The sequence below is a fragment of the Bombina bombina genome, chromosome 3 (assembly GCF_027579735.1).
Source record: "Bombina bombina isolate aBomBom1 chromosome 3, aBomBom1.pri, whole genome shotgun sequence".
NCBI classification, from domain to species: Eukaryota; Metazoa; Chordata; class Amphibia; order Anura; family Bombinatoridae; genus Bombina; species Bombina bombina.
Window position 1 is genome coordinate 503,558,253 of NC_069501.1, and position 21,500 is coordinate 503,579,752.

Genomic DNA, 21,500 nt, shown 5'->3' on the forward strand with positions numbered 1-21,500 from the left:
TAGATTGCTTCCCCTAGTTCCAAGCTTGATTGGGTTTCCAAGAAGGCTTCTGAAAACTTCACCTCCTACTTGCACCACAAGCAAAGAGAATGACTGGGGTTTGTGGAAAGAGAAGTGATAATTAACAGCTTTGCTGTGGTTCTCTTTCCCTCCTCCTGCTGGCCAGGAGTGATATTCCCAACAGTAATTGATGACCAGTGGACTCACTGTGTCTTAAGAAAGTAGCTTTATTGCACAAACACATAAAACAAACCTATTTTCCAGTATTCATATGCTTGTTTAATGCTCAAATATTTTATAATACAAAGTTTAATTACGTGCTGTAAATAATTTAGTATTTGCGTTTCATTTTATTAAAATCCGTGGGGGCTTTTTGGTTACTGATGCATGCTTTGAGGGTTCCATAGTGCCCCAGCTTGTGAAGTACTCAGTATAGTTGTCCCTGAACGACTTTTGGATTTTTGTATCTGGGAGCGTGTGTGATTTTGAGTTTGAGAGGCCATTTGTAATTATGTTTTGTACTCACAGTAAGTCAGTTTGATAAGGACCTGACAGCAGAGGTGTCTATCTCCTCCCTCACAGGGACGCACTCTCTTTCTCAGTTCTCACTCAGCCTATGCTGCAGCCGATGTTGCCTGCTGCTAATTCTCCTCCTCCCCCAAGAGCATTAATGCCATCTCCAAACAGCAGAAGGGAGGGTGGCAGACACGCAATATGCTGAAACTAAAGACAGACTTGCTGTGACAACGCCTTTCTGCTCGACGTCACCGCAACTAGATGCATTCCTTAAAGAAAACACTGTTTCCAGGTTTGAGCCTCATACTTGCATTTCATTTGCGGTAGTCAGGAAGCCGCAATTACAATAAGGGAGACCACCTGAACTTCAGGGAGAGTTGGGATGTCTGATAAAGGATTAAGACCCTCAAGCAAACACATAATATTGCCACATTGTAAGACTGAATCTGAAGAAATTAGGAACCGTCTCTTTAGGAGAAGAAAATGTATTTTAAAATATAAAAATAAAGTCAATAAAGGAATGATAAATAAAGGGATGCATTAACTTCTTTTCCCCTTAGACTAACACTTATCGCTTGTGCACTAACCCAAGACCGCATTAGACCAACTGCGCTAAAGGTAGTTATGAATACTTTAACCCTTTGAGTGCTAACGACGGCTCTGAGCCGTTGCAAATTTTCCCACTCAGGTGCTAATGACGGCTCTGAGCCATCGCTAGACCCCCTCACCTTGATGGAGGTCTGAGGACCCCTATCCACTCCTACACTGGCGATCTGCCCTGGATACTCACAGGCATCACCTGTAAAGATAATTATGGCTAAACGTCTCAGTGCTGATGAAGCAGCTGACATCCCTTCATGGTGACGTCACACGTAATGACGTGATGATGTCATCACACCACTTTATTTAAAACTGACATTGTCAGTTATAGGGAGATGGGGGCATGCTGCTTAGTTGTCTGTATCTGAGGCTTCTAAGCAGCTACCGACCCCCAATTGCCTAACCTTTCCAATGGTATAAGTCTTTGGGGTGCAGAGTAAAAAATAAAAAAGTAAAAAAACATTTATTTAAAAAAAAGTAAAAAAAAAAAAAAAGGATTTGGGGGTCTCTAAAGGCACATAAATAAAGATCAAAATTGCCTAGAGATCCCCAAAATACATTTTATAAATAAACTTGTTTATTTTTGAAAAATAAATATCGGTTTAAGTATTATAGCTAAATGATCACAGTGGTAACCAGCGTTACCGCAGTGATCACCTTGCTGAGAAATGTTGCATTCCCTTTTACAATACGGACGGATATTATATTTGTAACCTGGATTATGTGGTTACAAATTAATAAATGGTAGAGTAATGCTATTTTTTTTAAAAAAACACCAAATAATATTTTTATAATCAGTCTTTTAGCATGCATGGAAGATGAGTAAAACACCCTTCTTTACGCAGCTCTCTCCAGCTTTCAAAACTTCTGTATTTTTACAACAAAGAAGCTTATTTTTTGCAATAAAAATTACATATTTTCTAGCGACATAATTACTTTAAAAATATCTATTTATTTTGGAAAGAGAATTATGGCGAAGCGTCTCAGTGCTGAGGAAGCATCTGAGTTCTCTATGAACTCAGACTCTGATTCCTTCACTGATGATGCATATGGTATATAAACTAAGTACACACCAAGTTGCATTAAATGAGGGGCAACATGTATTGCTAGCACAAAAATATACAATATAATAATAAGTGGAATATGGCTCTTTGCTTAGAATTCTTTTTTTTTTTTTAAGCAATGCAACTTATTCCATTAATTTCTGTGCACCCCAAGTTCATGCTAGAAATACTTGTAGCCCCTCATTTGATGCACCAAGGGGTGTACTTTCTGCAAATGTGTGCTTTGTGTACCCCATTTTAATTTCTCAGTTGGCTAGAACTGTTTAATTGCTGAAAACAGTACAGTAAATTCAAAGATGCTGTGTTTGAAAATGTATCAAATTGACATGCCTGCAATAAAACTGAGGGGAAAAAAGTGAAAAGTTCTTAATTTCTGCCTATTTCAGACAGGTTACCTACTACAAATATTTATCCACACAGGTTTTGATGATACAGCTTAGAAAAATAAAATTACATACTATTATTTATTGAGTCAGGAGTAAAAAATACACTTTTTCACATTTTACGCACTATTTTTTAAACCTGATGATACATACACATACAATAATGGTATATTTTGAATCTGCTGGGTCTGCTGAAAATAAAAAACAATATATAGGGGCATATTTATCAAGTTCCGTATGGAGATTGATGCCCCTTGTTTCCGGCGAGCCTTCTAAAGACCGCTGCTCCATAACTTGTCCGCCTGCTCTGAGGCCGCAGACAAAAATCAACCCGATCGAATACGATCGGGTTGATTAACACCCCCTGCTAGCGGGCGATTGGCCGCGAATCTGCAGGGGGCGGCATTGCACCAGCAGTTCACAAGAACTGCTGGTGCAATGATAAATGCCGACAGCATATGCTGTCAGCATTTAGCGATGTGCAGCGGACATGATACGCTACTTCGTATCATGTCTGCTCGCACATTAATAAATATGCCCCATAGTTTGTATAGTTTATTCATACAAACTTTACTTCTAAAAGTGTTTAAACGTGAACTGCAACAAAAAGCTTAAAATCAGGGGCAAGATTACATATGTGGCGTCGTTTTGTTATCACATATACAGCGCTGCATATAAATGCGGCGCATATATTTCACCTGTCGTCTGTGATTTTTACTCCCATAAGCGAACATAAAACTGTGTTGCAAATCGGTTTAGCATATTCAGCGCAAGGGCTTACACGGAGAAAATGGAGATATTTTACTCCATTTTCACCTCGCCACACATAGGCAGGCGCAGCAAGCCTTGTGCTGAAAATGTGAGCACCGTAACTGCCTGGACATTTTAACTAACACCAAACGCATGTGCAAAATATCTATCTACCTGTCAACTGTCAACCCCCACCACAATAACTAATAAAATATATAATAACGATATTAGGTCGCAATATCTGCAGCTCCGAGTATGATCTCTCCAATCCGCCGGTTAAAGAGCCCATTCTGCAAGCTATCCTAAAAATTACCCTCAGACTTACACGAGTCATGAACTGCTGAGTCGATTGGTACAAAGTTAGCAGGATTTATGATTACCGGATCCAGATCTGGACCTTTGAGACTTCTGGCGGCGGCCTCACCACGAGGACTCAACACCCCCCCCCCAGTATAGGGGGTATAGCAGTCACGTTTGGACTGCTCCTACTCAACCTTTAGAGGGGAACCATACACTCTAATAAGGTGCTGTCCCGGCGGATGACCCTTCTTACAGCAACGTCACCAAATCCAAAGTGCAAATGGAGGCTGTTACCAGATGGGAAGCAGAGGTTCACCGGCTCCTGCAGAATCACTTCCGACAACTGGAGAGAGACCTATGCAGCATCATGTTTGGTGAGCGGCCTCGGACACAGCAGACATCACTTGATGGCACTATGGGAGATCAGGACCACGTCCTTGGTCGCAACTTAGAAGTGGGGGCAGGTTGGGGGGCTGCCCCCATGGCTGTGGCGCAGACCTCGGTAAAGCTGAAAGGTGATCAGTCTTCGGCTAATAATGCCACTGCACTAACAGACCCTGGTACTCCCAGAGACCTGTCCTGCACTGTGGAGCTCCCGGCTCCGATTCAGTCTATGCCTGCTCCGAGACAGTTTGAGGAAGATAATGCGGACATGACAGAGGTATGTGACTCTATGTGTGGTGGTGAAGGGGCGACAGACGAATGCATTTCAGAGAGGCAGGACCAGACTTTCCTTATGAGGTACAATGAACTTATTGAGACTCGAGCTAAAGAGGATACGGAGAAACAGAGACGGGTCCTCCTTGAATCTACACTATCTGGCAAGCCCAGCCTGATACCTCTTAGCTGTCTGCCCATAACAGGGATCGGAACCGGAGGGGATTTCTGCAGAAAACACCTAACTACCCAAAGAAACCAGGGACACTCTGCTGCAGGAATCTCACAAGTAATAAACACACGGAGTGTATGTTCCCTCTGCTTAGAACTTAACAATAAAACCAGTCCTTTACAGGATGATCGCCAAGAAGTGGGTTAAGGGGGACTGAAGCCCTGCAAATGTGACTCAGGCCTGGGTGTATAGTAAAAAACTGTTATATACCACCCACATTTGCTGTCAAGTTTTTAACGTTTGATATGCATTGTTTCACTGTTCCATTTGACTTACTTGTTACAGCACACCATTTATAATTACTGACAGCAGTGGGCTAAAGTTTTTCATGTCACTCATTCCTTTTTTGGGTTCTAGTTAAGTCGCTCTCTGGTCACCTATGTCACACATGATACCTATGTATAGTCTTCCAAGCATAAACTAGATCTATCATATAGATATATCATACTGTTGTGGGGAGGTTTACCAGCTGGGCAATTGTACCCCTACACATCGCTATATCCAGGTGAATTTGGCAGAGTACACTGACCCACTCTCTTAGCAATAACTGTATCCTTTCATGAGTAGGGTGGTGGGGGTTGTACTCCTAACTGTTAACCAACAATGAGCCGGTTAAATGTTTGAACCCCTGATAGATTATTACAGTCCCTTGCAGGGTCTTAGATCCAGTCTAAAATAAAATATTTTAGAATTGTAGCAACTATACATAGAGTATGGTGTTTCCCTATATCTATATGGCTCATGTTTTCTAAGTATCTGAGGTTATAGACTTACGAGGGGTTACTCCCTCTCATCTTATCCTGGAGGTGTGCTGTCTGCGGCCGGGATGGCGCACCAAATGTATATTCTAAACACTTCTAAACACCTCTAAAATATTAACATGTGTAGTTATGGAGTTATAGATAGGGGTGTGCATTCTATTGAAACCTTATGCTTTTTAATCTAGTTGTGATAAATCTGTTCATAGTAGAAATCACCTATTCTAATGCATTAATGTTGAAAATGGTCTTTACACTGACCTTATACTCTGTACCGTGTAATGAGGCCCCGCTATCTTTGCTCCCCTGCAATTGCCTACACCTGAAACACTCATAATAATGGTTCCCCTATCAATATATCAATATATTCATATTTCAATATAGTTATTCAGTTTAAACAATATATAAAGTTCAGCTTAAGGGTTTTATATAAGTTTCTCAGTTTTAAGTTTTGCCAATTGATCTTAACCCTATAAAAACTGAAAATAGAGATTCCTTGCTAGAGATCCATAAGTGGTCTCCATATTTTCAGAAGTTACCTTCCTTGCTTATGATTAAGATGTTATAAGGGGCCCAAGAGTGGCCTTTTAAGTCAATTTGAAGGTACAAAGCTTTCTTGGCACTAACTTTGTTATCAAATTTGTGTATGTATTGGTTTCTACCCACACTTTATTCAAATGATCTAACAACTGTCAGTTAAATTGGTGGAAATCATATGTCTGTAAAATCTATATTGCCATGTTTATCTTGTTTGCCTTTTGATGAATCTAAATAAAAAATATATATTAAAAAAAAATAAAAAAAATAATAATTCTAAAACAGCCTTTTGTAAAACATTTTATATTGAAAATCTACAGATATCACAGACGCACCAGTGTCCTCAGAAAGATCAATGTAGCCTTTCTACTGCCATAATCAAAACTGAGCCCTATAATAGATCTTTTATATCACTTCTCATAAAGTATCAGCCAATACCGTCCTGTCTCCTAGTGTAGACCGCACTATGGATGAGCTATTGGCTAAAGTTGACAAACCAATGATAGCTAGTCAGTTGCTGACCCCAACCAAAATACAGTAGATATGTCTTCATGTGATAAAATGATTGGATGTGGATCATAGTAGCTCTTTTTTAACATATACTTGCTCTTAAAAAAAGACAATTATTATTGCTAAAACGCGTTGAGCATTTCAACAGTGTAAAGCTGTTTTCATTCTGATATTTAAAAAATATATTTTTATCTCACTTAAATGGTGAGTTTTTGATCTTTGATGCTGTTTGTCTATGGATGGAAGATTAAATAAAGTTTGATCACTATTATTAAAAAAATATATATATATATAATAACCCCTAATCTGCCATTAGCCCACATCGCAATAAACGTAATAAATGTATTAACCCCTAATCCGCCTGTCACGAATACCTCATGATTTAGCTGCTAAGGGGTTAATTCTCTTAGCCTGTGAGCTAAAAAAAAGATTTGTTTTTTCAAAGAGAACAGTGTCCTGTGTTTATGTTTGGGGGGATTTTTGTGATAAAATCAGACCCCATTATAAATTGTTTCAGAGTTCCACTTGAATAAATGTTATCATATAGGCATTGGTGCATTCAGGCCGTAAAAGATTTTTAGAGACACAGAACAGTGCCTCCTCTCAGAAACTGATAAGGTCAATAAAGCGACATGGGTATAAGGTAGATATGTGGTTAAAACATGTTATGACATTAGATGAAGGTAAATATGACAACCATGTCATATTTGGTATCAAACTGTTTCTTACAATGCAAGTCTGTCTATATGAAAATTGATGTATCTAGCCGAAAATTATATTGTGTTCTCTAAAGTCAGCCAAAGGTACTTAAAGTTTATTGACTTTTGTAAAATATAGGGGGTTTCCCGGCCAGCCCGTGAAAAGGCAACCTGATCTAATGAAAAAAGGTATAAGGGTCTTGTGGTTTAACAATTAAAGGACCAGTCAACACATTAGATTTGCATAATCAACAAATGCAAGATAACAAGACAATGCAATAGCACTTAGTCTGAACTTCAAATGAGTAGTAGATTTTTTTATAACAAATTTCAAAGTTATGTATATTTCCATTCCCCTTGTACCATGTGATAGCAATCAGCCAATCACAAATGCATATACGTATAGTCTGTGAATTCTTGCACATGCTCAGTAGGATCTGGTGACTCAAAAAGTGTAAATATAAAAGGCTGTGCACATTTTTTTTAATGGAAGTAAATTGGAAAGTTGTTTAAAATCACATGCTGTATCTGAATCATGAAAATTTAATTTAACCTGAGTGTCCCTTTAAATTGTCATTCTTACAAGGGAGGCTGTGACAACACAGAGTAAGGACCCATCACTTCCTGCCATCTCTCTTGTAACAGATCTTGAGACTAGTAAAGTATTAAATCTGTTTTTCTACTTTTTTATTTTAAAAACTGTTTGCTGAGTGTAATTTTATTTGTAACAACTTTTTATTAATAATGCATTGTACATAATATTTTTGGCATAATAAATAATTCCTTTATGAAGCTTTGGGCTTTGTCTAATAATTGAACCACGCTACTGAAAGGACTGGAGTATTAGAACTGTTTTTTTTAGGTTATTTTCTGCTAAATTGTATTCTGAGAGTTAATGTGTAAGGCTGGGTTTTTCCTTAGGATTTTCCGTTTAATAAATCATAAGTGGTGGCAGCATAGTTAGTTTAGTGTGGGTGGCATTAAAGGGGAGTTTTGGGCATTTCTTTTAAGTCTAGTACAGACTAGAGAGTGTTGTTAACCCTTGCACCCACTGAACTAAATCACAAGCTTGCCTGGTGTGGCTAGATTGTGACATATTAGTGACAGTAGAAGGGGTCTGATAACCCTTTCTGTGCCAAACAAATGACTGGCGCAGGGTTGGTTAACCTTGGTCGTCACACCGCCATTCACCCACATTGTGATCTACCTAATAAATGTATTAACCCCTAATCCGCCTAATCCGCCATTATGAGAAATGAGTGAACGATTAATTTAAAGGGATATTTAATTCCCAAAATACATACATTGCAATAAACCTAATAAATGTATTAACCCCTAATCCGCCATTCACCCGCATCGCAATAAACCTAATAAATGTATTAACCCCTAATCCGTCATTAACCCACATCGCAATAAACCTAATAAAAATATTAACCCCTAATACACCATTAACCCACAACACAATAAACATAATAAAACTATTAACCCCTAATCCGCCATACCCACACAACACAATAATCTTAATAAATCTATTAACCTCTAATCCGCCAAACCCTCACAACGCAAATAACTAATTAAATTACTAAGCCCCCTAACCTAACACCCCCTAAATTAATATAGAAAAAATAAATCCAAGAAAAACACCTCTCAAAAGGGAATAGTAAAAAGTCACAGCTTTAATTTGAAACCGTTAAAAAACACACGGGTACCATCTCAGGCATAGGGAAAAGAGGGAAATGAATCGGTCTTACGCGTTTCGGCAAGGTGTAGCCGTAATCATAGAGCATAAGTTCATACAGGTGATACACTTATTTAAACAGTATAAATGTTACCCATTGGTTAATAAAAAACACACACACACCCCTTTCCCTCCTCTAAATATGAAAGGAACAATATTAACTATTTCAATGCATGCATACAAATAAACATATGTGGGAACTATATGATATAATACAAAGTAATGCTATACAGCACTCAGTCATATGAGATAGATATGGCATAACATAGCTCACATGTTTTAGGTAAAAGTCTGAAGAATAGTAAATTGATATTAACACCAATTTAAGTTCCAAAATTAAACATTCTATAAATAGCCCCTTCATACATGGATCAAAGTGCCTTGGATTAAAGCTCAGGAGTTATTGCATAGGCATACAGAGGCAGATAAAACCCTAGTACATATTAATGCTAAAACAACTCACCATTAAGCTATAAATATATATAATATAATTCACCAGGCTTTAAAGAAAGATCCCCCTCCCAATATACTCATGCTATAATATAGAAAAATAATTTTGCTCGTATGGTCACATACATCAGAAATGAGTGAATGATTAATTTAAAGGGATATTTAATTGTTCTCTGAATTAAAACAATTAAAACCATTAGGGATAAGGGTACATATTTTGTTTATCCAATAAACTTCTTGTCTTGATAGGATAGGCCACTTATCGCTTATTATCCTAGGGGGCCCTTTAATGGTTTCAATTGCATTCCATTCGAAATTGCATACATTCCCATCATGGATTTCAATAAAATGTCTTGCTAGTTCAGAACAACAAATACCGTTTTTGATATATCCCAGGTGCTCTGGTATTCTAGTACGGACAGCACGGGTCTTCATGCCAATATACTGTAATTTGTGGCATGTGCATCCTATGAGATATATCACATACGTTGTTGAACAATTTACACAACCTTTGGTGTTAAACCTTTTATTGGTCACATAGGATCTAAAGCTTGGACCCACTCTGATAACCTCACAAGCCTTTCAATTCTTACCACACTTATATGTTCCATTGTGTGCTAACCATGAACTTTGACTCTTTTGGATACGTAACTGACTGGCTGAGATCATGTTACCTAGTGTAAGGTTCCTATTGTATATAAACCTACCCTTCACCGTGTCTTTGAGTAGGTCATCACCATATAGTATAGGTAAATATTTTTTAATGATGTCACAGATTTGATAGTATTGCATAGAGTATTTAGTTACAAATGTAGGTCTCAGATCTCTTGAACCCCTAGAGTGTCGGGGCCAATTGTGAGATTTCAGGAGGCTACTTCTAACTCTCTTCTGTGTTTCCACAAGAGCATTGTTGATAACACCAGCCGAGTAACCACGACTTCTCAATCTTTCTTGTAGAAACACAGATTTCGAGAAAAAAGTATCCTCTCTAGAACTAATTCTCTTTGTCCTTAAAAATTGTCCCTTTGCTATGCCTCTGAATACATGTTTTGGATGTGAACTTAATCAGTGAAGTAAAGAATTACCTGCAATAGGTTTGCAATAGACATTGGTTTTTATCTTTTTCAATTCACAATCAATAGTAAGTTCCATATCCAAAAAATGTGTTTTCTCTTTCTGCCATTCGTAGGTGAATTGTATTTCAGGAATACATGTATTCAGGTACTCAACAAAAGAGTTAGCTTCGTGTTTAGTAAATGTAATATTTTCTCTAAGAATGGATTCATATGTCCAAATAAGTACTTGTATTCAAGCCAGCCCATAAATAAATTGGCATATGAGGGGGCAAATTTTGCCCCCATAGCCGTACCTCTCATCTTGACATAATATGTTCCTTCAAAAAGAAAATAATTATGCTCAACTAGGAATTTAGTTGCTCTAATAATAAACTCCTTAGTATTATCCTCAAAATGTGTTAACAAGTTCAGAAAGAACTGCAAAGCCTCTAATCCCAATGCATGAGGTATTGAGGTGAAAAGGGCGATGACGTCTACCGTCAACCAGCTCATACCCTCAACTACCTGCACAGTCTCCACTAGGTTCAACATTTGGGTTGTATCCGGTAAAAAACTGTGAAGGGACGTAACCATTGGTTGCAGTATACTATCTATCCACTCTGATAGATGTTCAAACAATAATCCTATACCTGCAACAATTGGTCGTCCTTTAATATAATCTAAACCTTTGTGGATCTTGGGCAAGTGGTGGAAGATAGGGACCACTGGATTCTCAACATACAAAAAATCAAATGTATCTTTATTGATTATGCCTTGGTGTAAGGCATCATCCAAGAGAGACCTTAGTTTATCCTGGAACAGTCGAGTAGGATTTCTACCTGTGGCCTTGTAGGATGTAGTGTCACTCAATTGGCGTAGGGCTTCCGAGATATACATACTTCTATCCATTACCACCCTTGTCGGATTGCTTAACCACTTTTGAAAAGTTATTTTGTAGAGATACAATAGCCTCTCTTTCCTTTGTAGTCAAATTTCAATGGTTAACATGTGGTCTCGTTTAGAGCATGTAGATCTTCCAATACCCTTTTGTGAAAACTTTCCAAGGCCTTCCCCCTCGACTGCACAGGATAAAATCTAGATCTGTTCTTGAAAGTGGGGGTACGTAGATGCAGTAAATGGGTCTCCAAATTTTGTTCATTCTCCAAAGTTTGGAGAGTGACTAAGTCACATATATCTTTAAATTAACCCCAATTACCTAAATTAAAAAATACTAAATTACAATTAAAATAAAAAAGCTAACATTACTTAAAAATAAAAAAACTAAAATTAAATTAATCTAAGATTACAAAAAAGTCTAACATTACATAAAATAATAAACAAAATTATCAAAAATTTAAAAATTAAACCTAATCCCTATGAAAATAAAAAGCCCCCCCAAAATAAAAAACCCTAATCTAATACTAAACTACCAATAGTCCTTAAAAGGGCCTTTTGTAGGGCATTGACCTGTGTTAAACAGATATTTTACCCCCTCTAACAGTAAAACCCCCCACCCACCAAAATAAAAAAAAAACTAACACTAAAAAGTCCTAAACTACCCATTTCCCCTTAAGGGGCATTTGTATGGGCATTGCCCTGGTTCTAAAGAAATCCCTAATTCCCTATGCCATTGCTTTGTAAAGTAGGGGTAACATTTTGTTCTGTCCCCCTATCAACAGTTTACTAAACAGTGCCAGTTTACCTTTGGTGTCAGCTCCATTTCTAGAAGGACGTGGTCTCTCTCATGAATTTGTGTCTAAGCAGAGAAGCCTAAAAGTAGAACGGGAGTTAAGCATATTTTAGCCAAGTCCCTAATATGACTCCCTCAACCTGTCTCAGATCCACCCTAGGGGGTAGATTTATTAAGCAGTGGATGCTGCTTTCTACGCTCATCGTTTCAGGCTCGCCTGAAATGGAAGTTAAGATGCAGCGGTCGTAAGACCGCTGCTCTTTAACTTCTCCACCAACTTTAAGGTGGTGGACTAAAATCATCCCGATCCGATCGGGATGATTGACGTCCCCTGCTATTGGTCAATTGGTCGCCGGTGAGCAGGGGGCGGCATTGCACAAGCATTTCACTAGAAATGCTTGTGCAATGGTAAATGCTGACAGTGTATGCTGTCGGCATTTAGCGAGATCGAGCAGACATGATTCGCTACAGCGAATCATGCCCGCTCAAACTTTAATAAATCTACCCCTAGGCCTTAAACATGTCTTATCTAACAGCATCAAGTCACCTAAGTCTCCTCTGTGTTTGGAGAGAATAAAGTGCCCCCTCCAAGAATTGCTATTGATTGAGATTGGAGAGAGCAGGCATCTTGGGGTTGATATACCAGTTTGGGAAATAAGGAGTTTGTCCCACACACACACAAAAAAATATGTGCTAAGATCTTTCGTCCCTCTCCAAACCCAAAGCCATGCCCAGATTACTCAAAGTCTCCAGAATTCTGAAACCACACCCTTATATGCCCAGGTCCCACACAGAAACAATCCATTCTTAGAATGCCAGGATCAACCTGCTCAAATGGGGCCGATTTATTATTGCCTGGCGAACATGATACGATGCAGCATATCATGTCCGCCAGACATCGCCGAATGCGGACAGCATACGCTGTCCGCATTCAGCATTGCACAAGCAGTTCTGGTGAACTGCTTGTGCAATGCCGCCCCCTGCAGATTCGCGGCCACTAGCAGGGGGTGTCAATCAACCCGATCGTATAGGATCGGGTTGATTGCTGTATGCCACTCAGAGGCGGCAGATACAGTTAAGGAGCAGCAGTCTTAAGACCGCTGCTTCATAACTGCTATTTCCGGCGAGCCTGAAGGCTCGCACAGAAACAGGGCAAGATGGCCATATTCGGGGCTTGTTAAATCGGCCCCTTTGATTCAATTACAGAAGTGCATATGACTATGTAAATATAGGTAGTATATACAACAGTACAACAAAAATACAGTAAAGGAACATTTTACCTTTATTTTGTTATCTTAAATAGAGATATTTTGCCTGTCGAAACCACCACCTATATTGAAATATGAATAACAAACATATTATCTGTAGAAAAGCTATGCAATCATGAGACAATAACACTAATTAATCTTCCGTAATTAGCACTAAATAATCTTCCATAATTAGCATTTCAGTACCTTACTATTAGGCTGTGTGTTTAGACATAGACAACATAAGCAGGTCTGCTTTAACTGCAAGCTCAGCCCATTTTATGGGCATGTCCTTAAGAACAACAGGTGATTGTTTTAGTGAGTAAACCCAGCTATTTCATATACAAAATGAAACATGAAGGAACAATTTCCCATACATTTATTACTCGTCAGTAGGTATAACAACTACTTTAAAACTCATTAAGGGAAAACACATTTTATAGTACAGTGTCCCTTTAAAGGGACAGTGTACAATTTTAATATAACTGTATGTCATATAAAACCTTTTAAAAACTTACTTGGAAGCCCCCAGTTTAGAACTGTTGATGAGTTTAGGATGGGACACCCAGTGAAAGGGGTTGGAAAAGTAGGAAAAGTAGACACTCCCCTCCTTCCCTGCATATGAAAAGACAAATTACACAAACAAAAGCAGCAAGAATCTGTAGACATCAGTCTACATCTGATACTTTATGGCTTATTAGGAGTCTGAAAATCAGCACAATGTTATTTAAAAATAAGAAAAACTATACATTGTTAGAAAACCACTCCCAGATAGGCTATATAAATGGATCATCTACAAAACATTTATACAAAGGGACATTGTGCCCCACACAGCATCCATCTGTATACTGTAAGCCCCATATTGACAGCGTACACCTTCTTCTAGAGGGAAAGGTGACGTATTATGGCAGTGACATACATGATTTTCCTTAAAGGACGACTAAATACAATAGAATTCCATAATTAACACATACATAATAAAAAAGATAATGCAATAACACTTACTCTGAATTTAAAATAAGCAGAAGATCCCCCCCCCCCATTTACCGGCCCCCTGTATCATGCGACAGGCATCAATCAATCACAGACTAGTAAACATATACCTTATGACCTTGTGCACATGCTCAGTAGGAGCTGGTGCCTCAAAAAGTGTGTATATAAAAAGAATGTGTAAAATTTGATAATATAAGTACATTAGAAAGTTTCTTAAAACTGCGTGCTCTATCTGAATCATGAAAGTTAAAGAGACAGTCAACACCAGAATTTCTGTTGTTTAAAAAGAAAGATAATCCCTTTATTACCCATTCCCCAGTTTTGCATAACCAACACTGTTATAGAAATGCACTTTTTACCTCTGCGATTACCTTGTATCCAAGCCTCTGCAGACTGCCCCCTTATTTCAGTTCTTTTGACAGACATGCATTTTAGCCAATCAGTGCTGGCTCCAGGGTTACTTCACGTGCATGAGCTCAATGTTATCTATATGAAACACATGAACTAATGCCCTCTAGTGGTCAAAATGCATTCAGATTAGAGGCAGTCTTCAAGGTCCAATAAATTAGTATAAGAGGCAGTCTTCAAGGTCTAAGAAATTAGCATATGAACCTCCTAGGTTTAGCTTTAAGAATACCAAGAGAACAAAGCAAAATTGGTGATAAAAGTACATTTGAAAGTTGTTTAAAATTACATTTCCTATTTAAACCATGAAAGTTTTTTTGGACTTGACTGTCCCTTTAAATGTGGTTAAAATAATTGGGCGGTTGTTCTCAACTCCTACCTGAAGCCCAATTACTTTTTTTAATAATGTCACAGTCACAGTTGTTTTTCTGTGATTCATATGAAAGAACAGCATTTAAATTTGGTGAATTTAAAAATGATTACTGGCTAATCGGTACATCAATGCCATTGAATCAGTTTCTTGGCTAACTATTTTTGTCTACAAAAGGTACGTCACCTCTCTTTTGTTATTTTCTTATCACATTATTATTTATTCCTTATTTATCTGCAGCTAACATCAAAGGGATAAAAAAAAGTCTGTTTTGTTGTAATAAAAAAGCACTAAGCAGTGGCTTATGCTTAAAGGGACAGTCAACACAAACATTTTTATTGTTTAAAAAGATAGATACCGCCTTTACTACCCATTCTCCAGCTTTGCTCAACCAACATTGTTATTTTAATATACTTTATAACATTTAAACTTCTAAATGTCTGCCTGTTTCTAAGCTACTATAGACAGACTCTCATTACATTTTACTTTTGTATTAGCTTTTCACAGCAAGAGACGGCTAATCCATGTGGGCCATACACATAACATTGTGCTCTCTCTCCCATAGAGTTGTGGCTGACACTGCACTAATTGGCTAAAATGAAAGCCAATAGATAATAAATAAATAGCCATGTGATCGGGGGCTGTCAAAAGAGGCTTAGATACCCACAGTATATTAATATAACCATGTTGGCTGTTCAATACTGGGGAATGGGTAATAAAGAGATTATATATCTTTTAAACAATAACATTTTGGAGTTGACTGTCCCTTTAATAGAAATCATTGAAATATGTATTATTCATCATTTTAAAAGGATTTTACTTTTTATTTATTTTAGCTTCATTTGTTCATTACTTCCTGTCAGTCCAACAAGCAGGCTGTGGTCTCTAGAGTAAGGCCACAGCCTCCTTGTTGGACTGACAGGAAGTAATGAACAAATGAGGCTAAAATAAATAAAAAAGTAAAATCCTTTTAAAATGTGCCCATATTTTAACTTCTATGCCACCCTTTAAAAGAGGGGAGTCTGTCCTTTTAAATGAGCAGTTGCATGCCGCTGCACAATGCAGATGTTCATCATAAAAATGACAGTCACCTAGCAGTCCAACCCAAGCACTATAAAGGGGCAAGTTACCCCTCTTTTGAAAAAACCTAGAAAGTGTTGTTGAGGATTTGAATAATGCTACTCAACATATTTGCTTTAAATTCAATTTTAGTGAAGAGAGAATTGATTTTTTTTTTAGATACCTCTATATGTAAAAGGATGTTACGGTTACCCTTAGTCTCGCTGAGAGATGGACCGCTTAGTAGCCTGGATCCCTATTGCTAAAGAGGGGAGAAGCTGCTTTCCATAGTATTCTATATGAGTCTCGCAAATATAGAATAATCTCCCTTAGCTGCAGTACAGCTAGGATACCCTTCTGCCCACAAAAACGAGTCAACGCTGCGATTGAGGGTCAAACAAGAACTCAGGACTGGGATGCCCAGCCTGCTTTTTATTAAGGTTACATGCACACAGGGCACTCCCAGGGGGAGAGGGGGGGAAGGCACAAAATCCCCCATCACACAGTTAGAGAGCACTGTCCTTTGACAGGCCACAATAGGATTACAGTACTTAAGATGAACTTGTAAACTTGTTATCTTATCAGTTAGCAGTCTGGCTCCAGAGGTGATTAGACAATTGTTTCTAAAAGCTGAAAAAAAGTTAACTCTTTATGAAATGATACTTGTTACGGTTTTCTTGGAGCCCTTCTTAGGCGCTGGCTTGGCTGGTTCAGGCATTGCTGCTGGGAAATAAGCTCTTCACAACAAAATAACTAATGCTTCTGTAACAGTGCTCCCTTTCTGTGGAACACTCTGGCAGACACGGTCTGACCCCTTTTCGGGGCAGACTAAGGCTGTCCAGACCGCTGGTTATGCGGGGCTGAGGTTGGTTTGTCTGGACAACCCGTCGGCGTTGCCATTCTGTTTCCCAGGTCTGTAAGTAATGGTGAAATTGAAGGGTTGCAACGATAAACTCCAACGTAATAGCCTGCCGTTATCTCCAGAGACCCGGTTCAGCCACACCAACGGGTTATGGTCGGTGACCAGGGTGAACTCCTGACCATATAAATAGGGAGTCAATTTCTTTAATGCCCACACCAAAGCCAAACACTCCTTTTCGACCGCTGCATAGCTGACTTCGCGGGGCAGGAGCTTCCGGCTGATGTAGGCAACTGGATGCTCCCCTCCATCTTCGCCTACTTGGCTGAGGACGGCTCCCAGCCCGAACATGGAAGCATCTGTATGGACGATAAAACGTTTGTTAAGGGCTGGGGCCGCCAAGACAGGAGCGTTAATTAGAGCATTTTTGAGAGCCTGGAAAGCTGTTTCACAGTGGGGAGACCACAGGACCTGTCGAGGTAAGTTCTTCTTGGTCAAGTCAGTCAGGGGTTTGGCAAGTGTGCTGTAGTCTGGTACGAACCGTCTATAGTACCCTGCCGTGCCCAGGAAGGCTAGGACCTGAGTCTTAGTGATAGGGGTGGGCCAATTGGCGACAGCTTCTATCTTGGCCGGCTCTGGTCGCTGCTTTCCACACCCCACCCGGTGACCCAGGTACTGTACCTCGGCCATCCCAAAGTGGCATTTTTCTGGCTTCAGAGTCAGGCCAGCAGCCCGGATCTGATCCAGAACCATTCCTACATGAGCTAAGTGGTCCTCCCAGGACTCACTGTGGATCGCTATGTCGTCCAGGTAGGCGCAAGCAAAACTCTGGAAGCCATCCAGGAGCCTATCCACCAAGCGCTGGAATGTAGCTGGGGCATTCTTCATCCCAAACGGCATTACCCTAAACTGATATAAGCCGAATGGGGTGACGAATGCCGACTTGGGGATAGCCTCCGGGGCCAGGGGAATCTGCCAGTAACCTTTGCAGAGGTCAATAGTGGTCAGGTAATTTCCCCTGGCTATACGATCGAGTAGCTCGTCTACCCTGGGCATAGGGTAAGCGTCCGTCACGGTTTTTTCATTGAGCCTCCGATAGTCTACGCAGAACCGGGTGGTCCCATCTTTCTTGGGCACCAAGACAACTGGGGAGGCCCAGGGACTATCGGAGGGCTCAATTACCCTGAGCTGGAGCATCTCATCGATCTCCTTCTTCATTCCTGTCCTAACTGCTTCGGGGATTCGGTACGGAGCCTGGCGCAAGGGAGCTTGTCCCGGAGTATCTACCTGGTGGGTGGTTAAAGTAGTGTACCCTGGCTTCGGGGAGAAGGTGAGGTGTTTGGACTGGAGGAGTTGGCTGAGCTGCTCCCTTTCAGTGGGGCTAAGTCGGTCTCCTATCTGAACCTGAGCCACTATACCTGTGGGGAGACTCTTTTCTAATAGGTCTGGAATGGGTAGACTGTCGGGGTCTTCCTGAGGGGAACAACATACGGCCGTCACGTTCTCTGGTCGCTCAAAATATTCCTTGAGCATGTTTACATGGAATGTCTTTCTAAGATTGTTGTCATGGCAGCTAGCTATCACATAAGTGGTGTCTCCCCTTTTCTCTACGATCTGGTAGGGACCCTGCCAGGACGCCTGCAATTTGTCTGTCTTCACCGGCTTAAGTACTAACACCTTTTGTCCTATGGTGAAGATTCTCTTTCGGGCCCCCCGATCGTACCATACTTTCTGTCTTCTCTGGGCCAACTGGAGATTAGCCCGCACGGATTTGGCTAATTGCTCCATTCGGTCCCTGAGTTCCAGCACGTATGGCACAATGGGGACACCGTCCGCCTCCATCTCTCCCTCCCAGTGCTCCCGGATCAGGTTTAGGGGTCCCCGTACCTTTCTTCCGTAGAGCAACTCGAAGGGAGAGAACCCTGTCGTTTCCTGGGGCACCTCCCGATAAGCAAATAGGAGGTGCGGCAGGAAGTGTTCCCAGTCTCGGTATTCCTGAGTGAACGTCTTGAGCATTTGCTTGAGGGTCCCATTGAACCTCTCACACAGCCCGTTCGTCTGGGGGTGGTATGGGGAGCTCAGGAGGGACTTAATTTTGCAAACCTGCCAGAGTTGTTGGGTCAATTCAGCCGTAAATTGGGTGCCTCGGTCGGATAGGATTTCTTTTGGAAATCCTACCCGGGAGAACACCTGTACTAGTGCATTCGCTACCGTATCCGCTTGTATGTTGGATAGGGCGACAGCCTCTGGGTACCTGGTAGCGTAGTCCACTACGGTAAGAATGTAGCGCTTACCGGAGGGACTAGGGGTAGCCAGTGGTCCCACTAGGTCAATAGCAACCCGGCTGAAGGGTTCCTCTACAATGGGCATATTTACTAGATGGGCTTTAGGGTGATCGCCTCGCCTTCCTACTCGTTGACACACATCGCAGGTGTTACAGTAAGTTCTAACGTCAGCGTGCACCCCTGGCCAAAAGAACGTGTGAGTAATGCGGTGTAGGGTACGGGTTACGGCTAGGTGGCCGGCTAAGGGGATGTCGTGGCCTATCTTGAGGATTTCTTGACGGTATTTGTGGGGCACTACCAGCTGTCGCCTACGCTGTCCCCTTTTCTCTGTCCAGCGGTATATTTTCCCTTTTTCCCATAAGAATGTTTCGTTATCTGCCCCGCCCCCTCCGGTCTCTGCTCGTTCCCGGTACTTTTGTAAAGTCGGGTCAGTCTTAGACTCTGTCTCGAAAGCATCTGGGGTGTCCCAGGGTATGGGGCCTAACATGTCAGGCAAGGTCGGGGTAGGTCTTACCTGTGTCTCCCGCACTGGTGAGAGCTCTCGCTCCATCCGGGCTTGGGCCTGTGTAGTCACTGGGTCCGCCTCGTTGTTGCATACTGGAGCATAGGCAGAAGTCATGGGGCCCAAATCGTTGCCCAGTAGTACTTCGGCAGGTAAATTATCCATTATGCCCACGTTCACAGCCCCCTTTCCCGCTCCCCAATCAAGATGCACTTGAGCTGTTGGAATTTTGTACACATCCCCCCCCGCCACTCTAACGGCCACAGTCTGTCCGGATCGCTTGTGCTCTGGCACCAAATGACTCTGTACCAGCGTGATAGTAGCCCCTGTGTCTCTCAATCCCTCTGTATATCGCCCCTCGAGCCATACCTTCTGCCGATGGGGCTGGCGGTTATCTGAGGCAGCATATACAGGGTCCACCTCGTGAAGCGGCCCCACATATCCCTCCATAGGGGCCTCTTGGTTAACACAGAGGGCCCGGGCCGGACGATAGGACCCAGAGGGGTAATTGTAATTCCTGGGTGTCTGGTGCGTATTAAGGGGGCAGCTAGCCATGAAATGCCCTGGTTGCTTGCATCGGTGGCAAGTCGGTCTGGGACGCTCAGAGCTGTTATTGTGTGGTCCTGAGTGTCGGACGGGCCCTGTGGGCACCGGGGCTCGGAATTCAGCACGAGGGGGTGCACGGTAAACCTCTCTGGGTTCGACCCGTGCTGGAGCTCGGTAGTTCATGGGTTCGTGAAGACGGGAGTCATAATGTTCATCGGCCAATTTGGCTGCTTCTTCTAAGGTAGAAGGCCGCCTGTCTCGCAGCCATTCCTTCCCTTGCTGTTCCATGCCATTATAAAAATGTTCTAAGAGAAACAATTGTAAAATTTCCTCACCAGTCACCGCTTTACTTCCGCTCAGCCAGTGATTTGCCGCTCTCCGCATTCGGTGCGCCCATTCCATATGGGTATCGTTAGGCTTCTTTTTCGTGCCCCGAAACTGTCGGCGATACGTGTCCGGAGTTACAGCGTACCGTCGCAACAGTGTCTCCTTAACTAGCTCATACTGTGTCACTTCCTCAGCACCCAGAGTACGAAAGGCTTCCAGGGCTCGCCCGGATAGTTTCCCAGACAATATCGTGGGCCACTCTCTGTTGGGAATCTGGTGCAGGGCACATTGCCTTTCGAAGTCCGCCAAATATTCATCAATCCCTGTCTCGCTCTCTAGGAAGGGTCGAAATGCCGCATAGGGTATCTTGGGCCTCCCAGCATTTTCGACAGGGATGATTACCTGCGGGGCTTCAGCATTGCGGTGTGCGTTCGCTAGGTTGAGTTCGTGGGCTCGAGTCTCTCGTATATCCTCGTCCGCCTCTGCCATCAACTGCTGTACCAATTCCATGGAGGGGTTCGGCCCATATAATGAGAGCCTTTCCCGAACAATCCTGGTTTTTTCGTCACTAATCGTGGTCGGTGTTTCCGCCATTGTGAAGCTCTGATCCAGTTCGGTCAATTCTGCGATCAGCTCTCTCCTCGGCCGGTTGCTGGCGTACCCCCCCTCTGCTTTCAAGTAAATCCTTTAGGGTTGTACGCTTCAATTTTTCGTAAGCGCTCTCCATCCGTTCTGTACCTCTCCTAGGAAATCCAGGAAAATCCCACCGCTGCCGCCAAATGTTACGGTTACCCTTAGTCTCGCTGAGAGATGGACCGCTTAGTAGCCTGGATCCCTATTGCTAAAGAGGGGAGAAGCTGCTTTCCATAGTATTCTATATGAGTCTCGCAAATATAGAATAATCTCCCTTAGCTGCAGTACAGCTAGGATACCCTTCTGCCCACAAAAACGAGTCAACGCTGCGATTGA

General features: G+C 41.5%; 1 protein-coding gene across 1 annotated transcript in view; it reads right to left on the reverse strand.

The window, feature by feature from the left end:
• The window catches only part of LOC128653527 (uncharacterized), a 167,300-nt gene that overhangs the window by 65,782 nt on the left and 80,018 nt on the right, over positions 1-21,500 (reverse strand). The window contains exons 2-4 of the mRNA XM_053706877.1: positions 13,704-13,800; positions 13,219-13,268; positions 11,951-12,018 (exon numbers count right to left, since the gene is read on the reverse strand). The gene's annotated coding sequence lies outside the window, so the exon portion shown is untranslated. The remainder of the gene's footprint in view (positions 1-11,950; positions 12,019-13,218; positions 13,269-13,703; positions 13,801-21,500) is intronic.